The following is a 10,277-nucleotide window of genomic DNA, read 5'->3' as shown; positions in this document are numbered from 1 at the left end:
GCTTGTTTTCTTATAAATCGCATGCCTACACCAACTCTCAAAAATTCTTCCCCATACGAAATTCTATTTTGTACCTCTCTGAATTACTCTTTATTACGTGTGTTTGGTTGTGCCTGTTGGCCCAATCTCCGTCCTTACAATTCCCATAAGCTTCAACCGCGTTCTATTCAATGTGTGTTCTTAGGTTACAGTCTGCGTCACAAAGGATATCGGTGTCTCAATCCAATCACTAATCGTATCTACATCTCAAGAGATGTTGTTTTTGAAGAAAATATCTTCCCTTTTTCCTTTGTTTCCCCAACAACCCCACTGACTTCTATTCCAACCAACACTAGTCATTCACCACAACTCTCTATCATTTTTCCACAAAACACGTTCAACTCACCTACCCAAAGACTAATCCCACCAAATCCTCACTCTCTTATATCCACACGTCCAGCTAGTGTCTCTCATCAATCAACACGTACAGCTCCTGCTTTATCACGTGTCCCTACTGTTCCCCACTTTCCAAGTCTTCCATTCACCCTTGCGTCATCCCATACATCACCTCCTATGTCATCCCATGTGTCACAACCTGATTCATCACCCTATCCACACCTTCCTCAATCTTCCACACTCAACGAAGACGCCTCTCCTGCACCTCCAGATTTGTTGTCTTCACCCAGTATCTCTGCCCCTCCCTCAAACACACATCAGATGATCACAAGAGCCAAAAACAACATTATTAAACCCCGTGTGTTCACTGCTGAATCAACAAGATATCCTCTTCCCTGTGCATTGTTAGTTGTAGTTGATTTAACCATCACCAAACCTACTTGCTATACACAAGCTGCTGCAGATATAAATTGGCGGCATGCCATGAATACCGAATTTGATGCTTTGTTGGCTAACAATACTTGGCGACTGGTTCTTGTGTCTAAAGCTAAAAATTTAGTTGGGTGCAAATGGGTGTTTCGCATTAAGCGAAAGGCGGATGGTTCAATTGATCGGTATAAAGCCCGATTGGTAAAAAAGGGATTTCATCAACAGGCAGGTGTTGATTATTCAGAAACCTATAGTTTAGTGATAAAACCAACTACGGTACGTTTGGTTCTTTCTATTGCCTTTTCTTCTGGTTGGTCAATAAGGCAAATTGATGTACAAAATGCATTCCTCTATGGTAATCTCTTTGAAGAAGTGTATATGTCTCAACCATCGGGATTTTCTCATCCCCTCTATCCGAATTATGTTTGTCGGCCTCAAAAGGTTCTCTATGGATTAAAACAAGCCCCACGAGCTTGGTTTTCTAGATTGAGTAGTAAACTCGTTGATCTTGGCTTTGTGGCATCCAAGTTAGATATTTCTCTATTTATTTGTAAGCCTGCATCATTTATCATGTATGTGTTAATATATGTTGATGATATTATCATCACTGGCTCCAACTCCACTGCTATTGACAATCTGTTGATTCACTTAGAGACAGAATTTCGGATCAAGAATTTAGGTGATCTGATTTTATTTTTTTGGGCATTGAAGTCTCTACCACAACAGATGGAATTTTATTGTCTCAACGCAGATACATTCTAGATATTTTGCAGCGCACAAAAATGGCTGATGCAAAACCTATTTGCACTCCCATGGCCATGTCCACTCATTTATCTACATATGATGGTGAAACATTCAGTGATCATACTCTCTATCGTAATACAGTCAGTGCCCTTCAGTATTTAGCAATTACTCGGCCAAATATTGCTTTTACTGTATATCGACTTTCCCAGTTCATGCACAACCCACTGCTTGCACACTGGCAATCTACCAAACGTCTTATGTGATATTTGAAACAAACAGTTGATTTTGGTCTGAAAATTCAAAAATCAAATTCTAATAGTTTACAAGCTTTCTCAGATGCAGATTGGGCTAGCTGCCGTGACGATCGTCGTTCCACAGGTGGATATTGTATATTTCTTGGCAAAAATCTTATCTCGTGGAGTTATAAGAAACAAGCCACGGTCGCCCGGTCAAGCACTGAAGCTGAATACAAAGCTTTAGCAAATGTTGCAGCTGAATTATCCTGGTTAAAGTCATTGCTGTTGGAACTCAGCATTTCACTTCATCAACCACCTGTCTTATGGTGTAATAATATTGGTGCTACTTACCTGTCAGCCAACCCAATTTTCCATGCCCGCACCCCGCCAAAAACCCCTTGCAACCGTGAGGGGCGGTTGGGAATGGGGCGAGGATGAATGGGGTGGGGATCCATGGGTATGCGGGGATCCCCGCAGGTATGGTTCTACAGCAAAAATAGGCCAAGAAAGCCAAAAAAGCGAAAATAACATCCACCCAGTGAGATTAAATTAAAGACCAAAACGAAAAACAAGACATAAAATCACGAATTTGGGCGAAGAAGATGAAGAGACGAAACAAGAAACAAAATCACTAATTTATTCAATATAGAATCAAAGACCAAGAATGAGAAACAAAATCACGAATTTATTCAACACAAAATCAAAGACCAAGAACGAGATAATAGCATATATATATATATATATATTTATTTCTTTACAAGAGTCATAAAACCAATATAAGATTACATAGGCGTACCTTAAGATTTGGGTAGATGAAGTGGTTAAGATGTGAGGTTTGAAGTAGGGCTGGCAATTTTGACACGACCCGACACGAACACGACACAAAATTAGCGGGTTTGGGTTTACCTTAAACGGGTCGACCCGTTTATATTGGTCTGGCGGGTCACCCGCCATACACGATTAACTTCTTCCTTCTTCTTCTTATTCTCCTCTCTCTCTCTCTCTCTCTCTTTTGGGTTAAAAAAAGAAAAGAAAAGAAAAGAAAAGGGAGAATGGCCGAATAGGAAATTGGGGGAATGGGGGAATGATCTGAAAAGTGAAAAGTTGAAAACAAAAGATTCAAAACTCAAAAGAATCAAAACAGTGAAAAGTTGAAAACACAAACAAAACCGGAAAAGTGAGAAAATTGAAAACCCTAACTTTTTCTTTTTTGATTTTTCCTTCAGCCTCGCCGAGTCCCCGCGCCGCCACCCTTCTCTTCTTCAGCTCCTCGCCACCGCCCCTTCTTCTTCCTCCCGCGAGGCCCAATCGGAAACTAGACCCGCTCGACACACTCTCTCTCAAGTCTCTGCTCTCCTTGTCTCTCTGCCGCTCTCCCTCTCTCTCTCTCCGGCCGATGTCGCATCCGGTACCGCCGGGTCCGCCAGTATGTTTGTTGATTTCTATTTTTAATTTTTTATAGCCTTATTATTGTGGGTATTAAAATCATAATCGTGATGCTTGGCCTTGGGTTTTCTTGGGTTTCATGTTATAATGATAGTCTGCAATCTTCAAAGGCAGGGGTTTGTGAAGTTTTTATAAGTCTACAAGCAACAAGTAACTGTGCAGAAAGTGGAGTTGCAGGAATTTTTTATTTTTTTTTGTCAATGGGACTCTCTGTTTTGTACAGTAGGTCTGGGTAGTTCTTTTTGTTTGTTGTTTGTAGTTGTTTTGATTATTGTTTGGATGGTTTTTTATTTGGATTGTGGACTGTCAATCATTTAAACATAAGAATAAAATATGGAAATAATTTGATCAAATATGTTGAAAAATATTTATCTTCTCCACTCTGATCTTTCTTCATCCTTTTACTCTTCAAAAGTTGCTATTGAAGATTCTATCATATACTTTAGTTTTTGAAGATAAACAATTATCAAAGAGAAAGAACCAAATACATCATCAATATATATATAAGAGACAATATTTACATGGTTATCACTGTGCTTCTGGACACAGTGATAAACCCAATACCAGTAGCCTTATTATTAGCTGTCTTATAGTTTGGTCAACCAGATCATATATTGTAATATTCCAGATTTTTATAATAATAATAACTTATAAAAAAAAAAAGAAAAAAGAACTTGCACGGCAAGTTGATATATTCTTTTATATTTTTCTTCTTTTCTCTCTTTTTCTGGGTCTTCTTTCTTTCTTCTCTACTCTTCGTTCCTTCTTCTTTCTTCTTCTACCCGAGAACAGAGAGGGAGCCTGAGAGGAGAGAAACAGAGACGAGAGAGTGAGATTGAGAGACTAGAGAGATGAGATCAGAGAGCGAGAGAGGGAGATCGGGAATGAGGATCCGGTGGATCCGTGAGAGAGAGAGACCGAACGGAGAGGGAGAGAAACCGGGAAGATCGAACCCAATCTTCCGGTGGATGAGCTGGGTGACGCCGGCGAGACCAGGGAACGCCGGTGATGCGACTTCCGACGAACCCGTGGGCTAAAACCCGTTAACCCAGGAGCTTGGACCTGCGACCCGCTAGCCAAACCTGATGGATCCGGGAGAACACGTGCGACCCGAACCTTCAGGAGGTTCGATCCTCCATGTTCGGGGGTCCCAGTAGCGGTTTTCGGTGAGCCGTGACCTGTGAGCAGTAACCCAGCCGAAGATCCGAAGCCCCGTGAGGCCGTGATCCATAACCCGAACTTGTGACCTGAAGACCCGAGAGGAAGACCCGGTTTTTCCTATGCGTTTTCCGGCAGAACCAGTGGCTTTCCCGGTGAATTTCTAACAACCTATGATGATTTATTTTGGGATTGATTTGATTATTGTGAAATTAGGGTTTTATGATTTTGGGGGTTTTCTATGGATTGATTAGGGAATTTTATTGATTAATGATGGGGTATTGTTGGATGTTGATTTTCCTGTTTTATGTTCTTGTTCCGGCAGTGTATGTGTATATGGGTTTTCTGAGTGGGTACCTACTGTTGATAGACTATGTGGGAGATTTTTCTAGCCAGTGATATGTTGATTTTAGTTGATAAATTATGGATTGAGGGATTGCTCTTTGTTGTTGACCGAATGGTTTTTGGATGGGATTCTTTGTTTTGTGTTGTTTGGCCTTTGGTGATTCGGTCATGTATATTGGAGAAACCATATGTTGATTTATTTGGCTATCTTTGTTTATATAGGAGAATATTTTTTTGAGATCTGAATATGTTATCCCTGTTTTGATGATGGCCGATTATTGATGAATTTTAGTGGTTTTGGATTATGTGTTTGATGATCCGGCTAGGTATATTGGGTGTGGATGTTGATTTGTTATTTTTCTCTATTTTAGGTATGTTGGCAGTGAGGATGTTGAGTTGTGCTTTGAATTGGGTTAGCATTATGGGCTAGCATTATGGGCTTTGATAGTTGTCTTGATGATATGTGAAATGAGGAGTTTGGTTGTCTTATTTTGGATTTATATTTTGTGGTCTATAGGGATTGGCTGAATGAGTTGGAAGAATTTTTATATCACTTGTTGGATTGAATTGTTAATTGAGGGTTAACATATTCAAATAAATGTGTTACTTATGATTCCTAGAGTTGAGTATTGACTATAGCTTTAGGTTTGATTATGAGCTTAGTTATTGTGAGCTATTTATTAATGATATCAGATATCTATAGTAAATTTGGGTAGAGATTTTGTATTGATAGGAAATATTTGAAGAATTATGATTGCATGTTATGTAGGATATTTATATAGGATATCTTAATTTAAGTATTAGGCTTCAAATTTTATAATATTTCTCTAAACTTATTCTTGCAATTTATTTAGGTAAAATGTCGATCCTAACGCTAATGACAAATCCAGGTAAGGGGATACAACACCGAAAAACCCCCAACAATATTTTATTACAAATCTTTTGAAAAAGTGTTGGGGAATTTTACAAGCGTTTGCTTTTGTGATTTTTAATGCCAAGTTTTATTACTCATATGTTATTGTTCAAGAATTTTGTGCATAAATCACAAATATGATTAAGAGCATATTTTAAAGCTATGACTTATGCATAATTACAGTTATAATTAAGAGGATTTTTAAGTTATGGATTATGCATACTTATAGTCAAGAAAAAGAGCATTTGAAAGTTAAGATTGAAAGAAAAGAGGTTCTAAAGTTAAATTCTGCACATGACTACAGTTATGAAAGCGGTTCTTACAGTTTTGAAATAAAGTATACAGTTATAGCAGAGCCTACAGTATTATAGAAAACGTTCATGTGCAGTAATTGTTTAACCCTGAGATACTATTACAGTTAGAATTGGTACCCATAGGGTAGCAAGGCAAGCATAGCGTAAGTCGGTGTGTGCTACCAACCGGGGTTGGCCTTCACCTAGGGAAGATCCCCAACCCGGATGACTCTCATCTGTGACAATAGACTGAGTCCATAGGTCCTTGGGGCAAAAGCCAACATTCTCCGCTCACGGGTAACAGCGGTTTAGAGTCTGTAAAGGGTTAAACCACAGATAAAGGATTAAAGGGAAAACAGATAAAAAGAATTTATTAAATCATTATAAATTTCATATGCCATTATTTATATTCCTCATTCACTTGTTCTGTTAATTGTTCATATGATTATGCCTCCTGCTTTAAAACAATACATTTCATATCACGAATCATGCTTTAATACGTGTTTTCTTATAAAATATAAACAGTCTAGCATATTATTTCTTAAACAATTTTCATAACATGAATCTCCAACGTATACTCAGTCTAAAATCACATATCATATTCATACTTCTAATAATTATCATAATTTTTAATATACTCAAAAATACTCAAATCATCCAAAATAAATTAAAATCAACATACATTTGGTTCAGGTTGTAAAACAATATTCATTATGCAATTCATCATATGTGAAATTAATTCTTATCAGTGAGTAGAATAAATCTGTCATTATGCATTACTAAAGATTATGGCATAAAGGTTTATAACATGTGTTATTCTCCTGGTGTTGTATTTTTCTTACTGAGTTGTCGAACTCACCCTTTTTTCCCTCAACCCTTTTCAGATGACCCAATAAGATGATGTCATTTCTTGGTATTGGCGTAGATCTCGCAAAGAGCAATAGATCATTGCGGACCGACCAAATCTTTATTTTGTATAGTATGTTTCTCTTTGAGAATTCATGGTATTGTAAAGAATTATTAATAGAAAGGTATAATATAGCAGGAGATTTAAATTTATATGTTGTAAATGCACGCTTCCATTTAAAATGTTTTGTTTGTTTTTAGCACTCAATTTCGCATTTCCCTTATATCCCAAAATGGGGGTGTGACATATATTCACATATTCTAAATGTTTCAAGTCTATTTTATAGGATGGAACTTAATTGCTTAAACTCTTTAATTGCAACAGTTTCTTTTAAAATAATCTTTTTTTTTTTTTTTTGGGGGGTGGTGGGGGTTTGAAAATAATCAACAGTTTATTTGTTTAAAGTCTATTTTGTTTTAATTGCAGAAAAACAAAATGCTCTTACCAGTATAACCCTACTAACAAGAGAGAGCTGTGGTGCTTCATACTAGAGCATACACACAAATATATATATATATATATATATATATATATATATATAATGATACTAATTTTGAAAACTCTTTAACATTGTGGATCCATGCTATAGTACTGTTGAGATTTGGCTTTACTTCTTGTAAAAAATATTAAATTATCTATCTTGTGACATTTTCAACAATGCAGAGTTAATTTCAATTTTTTTTTTTTTAAATGAGAAATTGAGAGAGTTATCCATAGTACTGTTATCAATTTCCATGATTGGAAGCTTCCTTTATGTTGGTAGTACTTTCTTAGATAATTGTTAGATAATTGCTAGTACTGTCTTATTCCAAAATAATAATAATAATATATTTTTTTAAAAACACTTTTAAGTTAAATGGGTTTCACGGGTTGTGTCGGGTGACCCGTGAAATTATCGTGTTCGTGTCGTGTCTGGAGCCCCGACTTGTTAACATAAACGGGTCGTGCCTAGGTTTATGCTAAACGGGTCGCGGGTTTTAACGGGTCGTGTCGGGTGACCCGTTTTGCCAGCCCTAATTTGAAGTATTCTGAAAGCTGAATCTTGAGCTGAAGAACCATGGTCGCCACTTGCCAGTCTTCCTCAAAAATGGAAAAAGAAGAGGGAGTCTTCTAGTCCTCCTCAGAAATGGAAGGAAGAAGACGAAGGGCGGAAGGGGGTGAGGGGGTGAAGGAGAAAAGGAAGAAGATGAAGGGTAGGTGGCGAAAGGGTTTCCTGGCAACTGCAAAAAAGAAATGAAGAAGACGAAGGGCGGCGGCTAAGAAAATATAAATGAATAAGGGGTAGTCAGGTAGGGTTTTTAGGATTTTAGGTTTTTAGAAAGGTCCGTGGGGCGGGTCCCGAGGGTTTTTTAAAACCCCAACCCATAACCCGCCCCGCACGGGTTGGATTTGTAACACATAAAAGCACTTAAAAATCGAGAAAACTGGAGTGGGGCGGGGCGGATCCTGCGGGTAGGGTTGGGTTTACAAGTTTTTGCTCAGCCTTAACAAAAAGAATACCCATAACCGGATAGATATCCTATACAATTCCTTGCCCAAAGAGAAAGGGGTGGGGAAATTAGATCAGCATCCTCTCAAATGATTTGTTTGAATTTAAGAAAATTCGGGCAGGTAATTATGAGAAATTACTTATAGGATCCACCTGACCGGATAAGTGGTTGGGCAATTCAATTTTTATTTGGTCAGATGGATTCTATAAGTAGTCTCTTACAATCACCTGATTGAATTCTCTTAAATTTGAACAAATAATTTGAAAAATTCTAATCAACATAAATTATAAGGGAGCCAAGTGAGGGTCTTAAATTCGAACGGCCTGAGACAAATTGTCTGGATAAGTTAAGAGTTTGGTGGATGTCATGTCTGCCGGGGCTGCAACAGAAACATGAAATGCAAAGTTCTGGTGAAAGAAAATATAAAATAACCTTTAATAAACCATCAATGATCTTCTAAGTTCTAAGCTTTAGCATGTGATGGCTGAAAAACTATTTTAAATTGTGTGTAGATAATCTGAAAGATACAAAGAACACAGTTAAATGAACAGCACAATCACAATTAAAAAAAAAAAAAAACTATTTTTTTTTTATAATTTAAATGGGGTTTGTGGACAAACATCATTGAATGAAAATGATCCAACATTCATCCTCTTTGCCTACCTAGTGTCATAATCATTCACCCAAAAGTACATCCTCGTTTTTCCTCTGCATGTTCATGTCACATTTTCCTGGTAAAAAAGTAGTTGGAGAACTACAATTTTATTATAAATTTATGTGAAAGTTCATATGAGTGTTACTTAATGCCACGCGAATAAAAAAAATTAAGTAATAAAATTTGTTAGATAAATTTAGTTGTTTAGCTATTAAGAGTATTCACATTTGGCTTATCAAATATTTAGTTAAAGAATATCTATATTTTAATATTTTAGCTATATGCTTTTTTAAAGCATCCACATGGAGCTTTGTATTTTAATATTTCGCTTTCATTATTTCATTTAAAATACTATTTATTTATCTATTTTTTTCTATTCTCAAAGAGGAAAAAGAATAGATTGCCTTTTTTTTTTTTTTTTTTTTTTTTTTTTTTTTTTTAAATGTAACTTATGCATTGAAATTTGCTGAGTACTATAGTAGCTAGTCAAATTTTTAGTTAAAATAGCTAGCCGGATGTTGAGTGTTTTTTTTTTTTTTTTTGGGTATGTTTTTGCTACAAGACTAGCTAAAATTATCTTTGAATTATTTTGACTAGTTCAATGCAAGTGCTCTAACACAATAAATATCACGTGAATTATCACATTAATTTACAGGAACATCTTATATGTCATTCTCCATCTCATCTTCCAACCATCTATTTACCCATCCACTATATGGAGAGGGGTGGAAGATGGATTGGAGAATAATTTTTATCATTTTCTTTAATTCATAAAGAATTTATAAAAAAGATAAATATTATTTAATAAACTATTATATAATTAAAATAGTATGACAGTAAAAATCAACAATTAATTTTTCTTTTTTATAAAGCCCCGTTAATCAAAGGATCATTTTTATTCTGTAACAAAAAGTGTAACATCTCTTTATTCTTTCTTTAACCAGTTTTTCTTTCGAAATAAAGAGATGTCCCTCTTAAGCCACCCGTTAATGTTATCCTTAACCCTTTGCTAAAGGCTCTTACTTTCTAGAGAGAGAGAGAGAGAGAGAGAGAGAGAGTTTAGTCCATAATGATGGCCAAAGAAGCCACGTGGGGAAAAAAAAGATGCTTATCTTCTTCAAGACCCCCCCAATCCCCTACTTCCCAAGTTAACAGCTACTAGACACCGTGGCATTTCCATACCGGTATATTCTCCGAAGCATGACATCTCACCCAATTACCAAACCGCCCCTTCTCATACCCCCGATTTACTGACTCCCTACACCGGGGCCGGCTTTACCAACCGT

The sequence above is a fragment of the Alnus glutinosa genome, chromosome 2 (assembly GCF_958979055.1).
Source record: "Alnus glutinosa chromosome 2, dhAlnGlut1.1, whole genome shotgun sequence".
Lineage (NCBI taxonomy): Eukaryota > Viridiplantae > Streptophyta > Magnoliopsida > Fagales > Betulaceae > Alnus > Alnus glutinosa.
The sequence above is the reverse complement of the archived record's forward strand: the minus strand, read 5'-3'. Positions refer to the sequence as shown.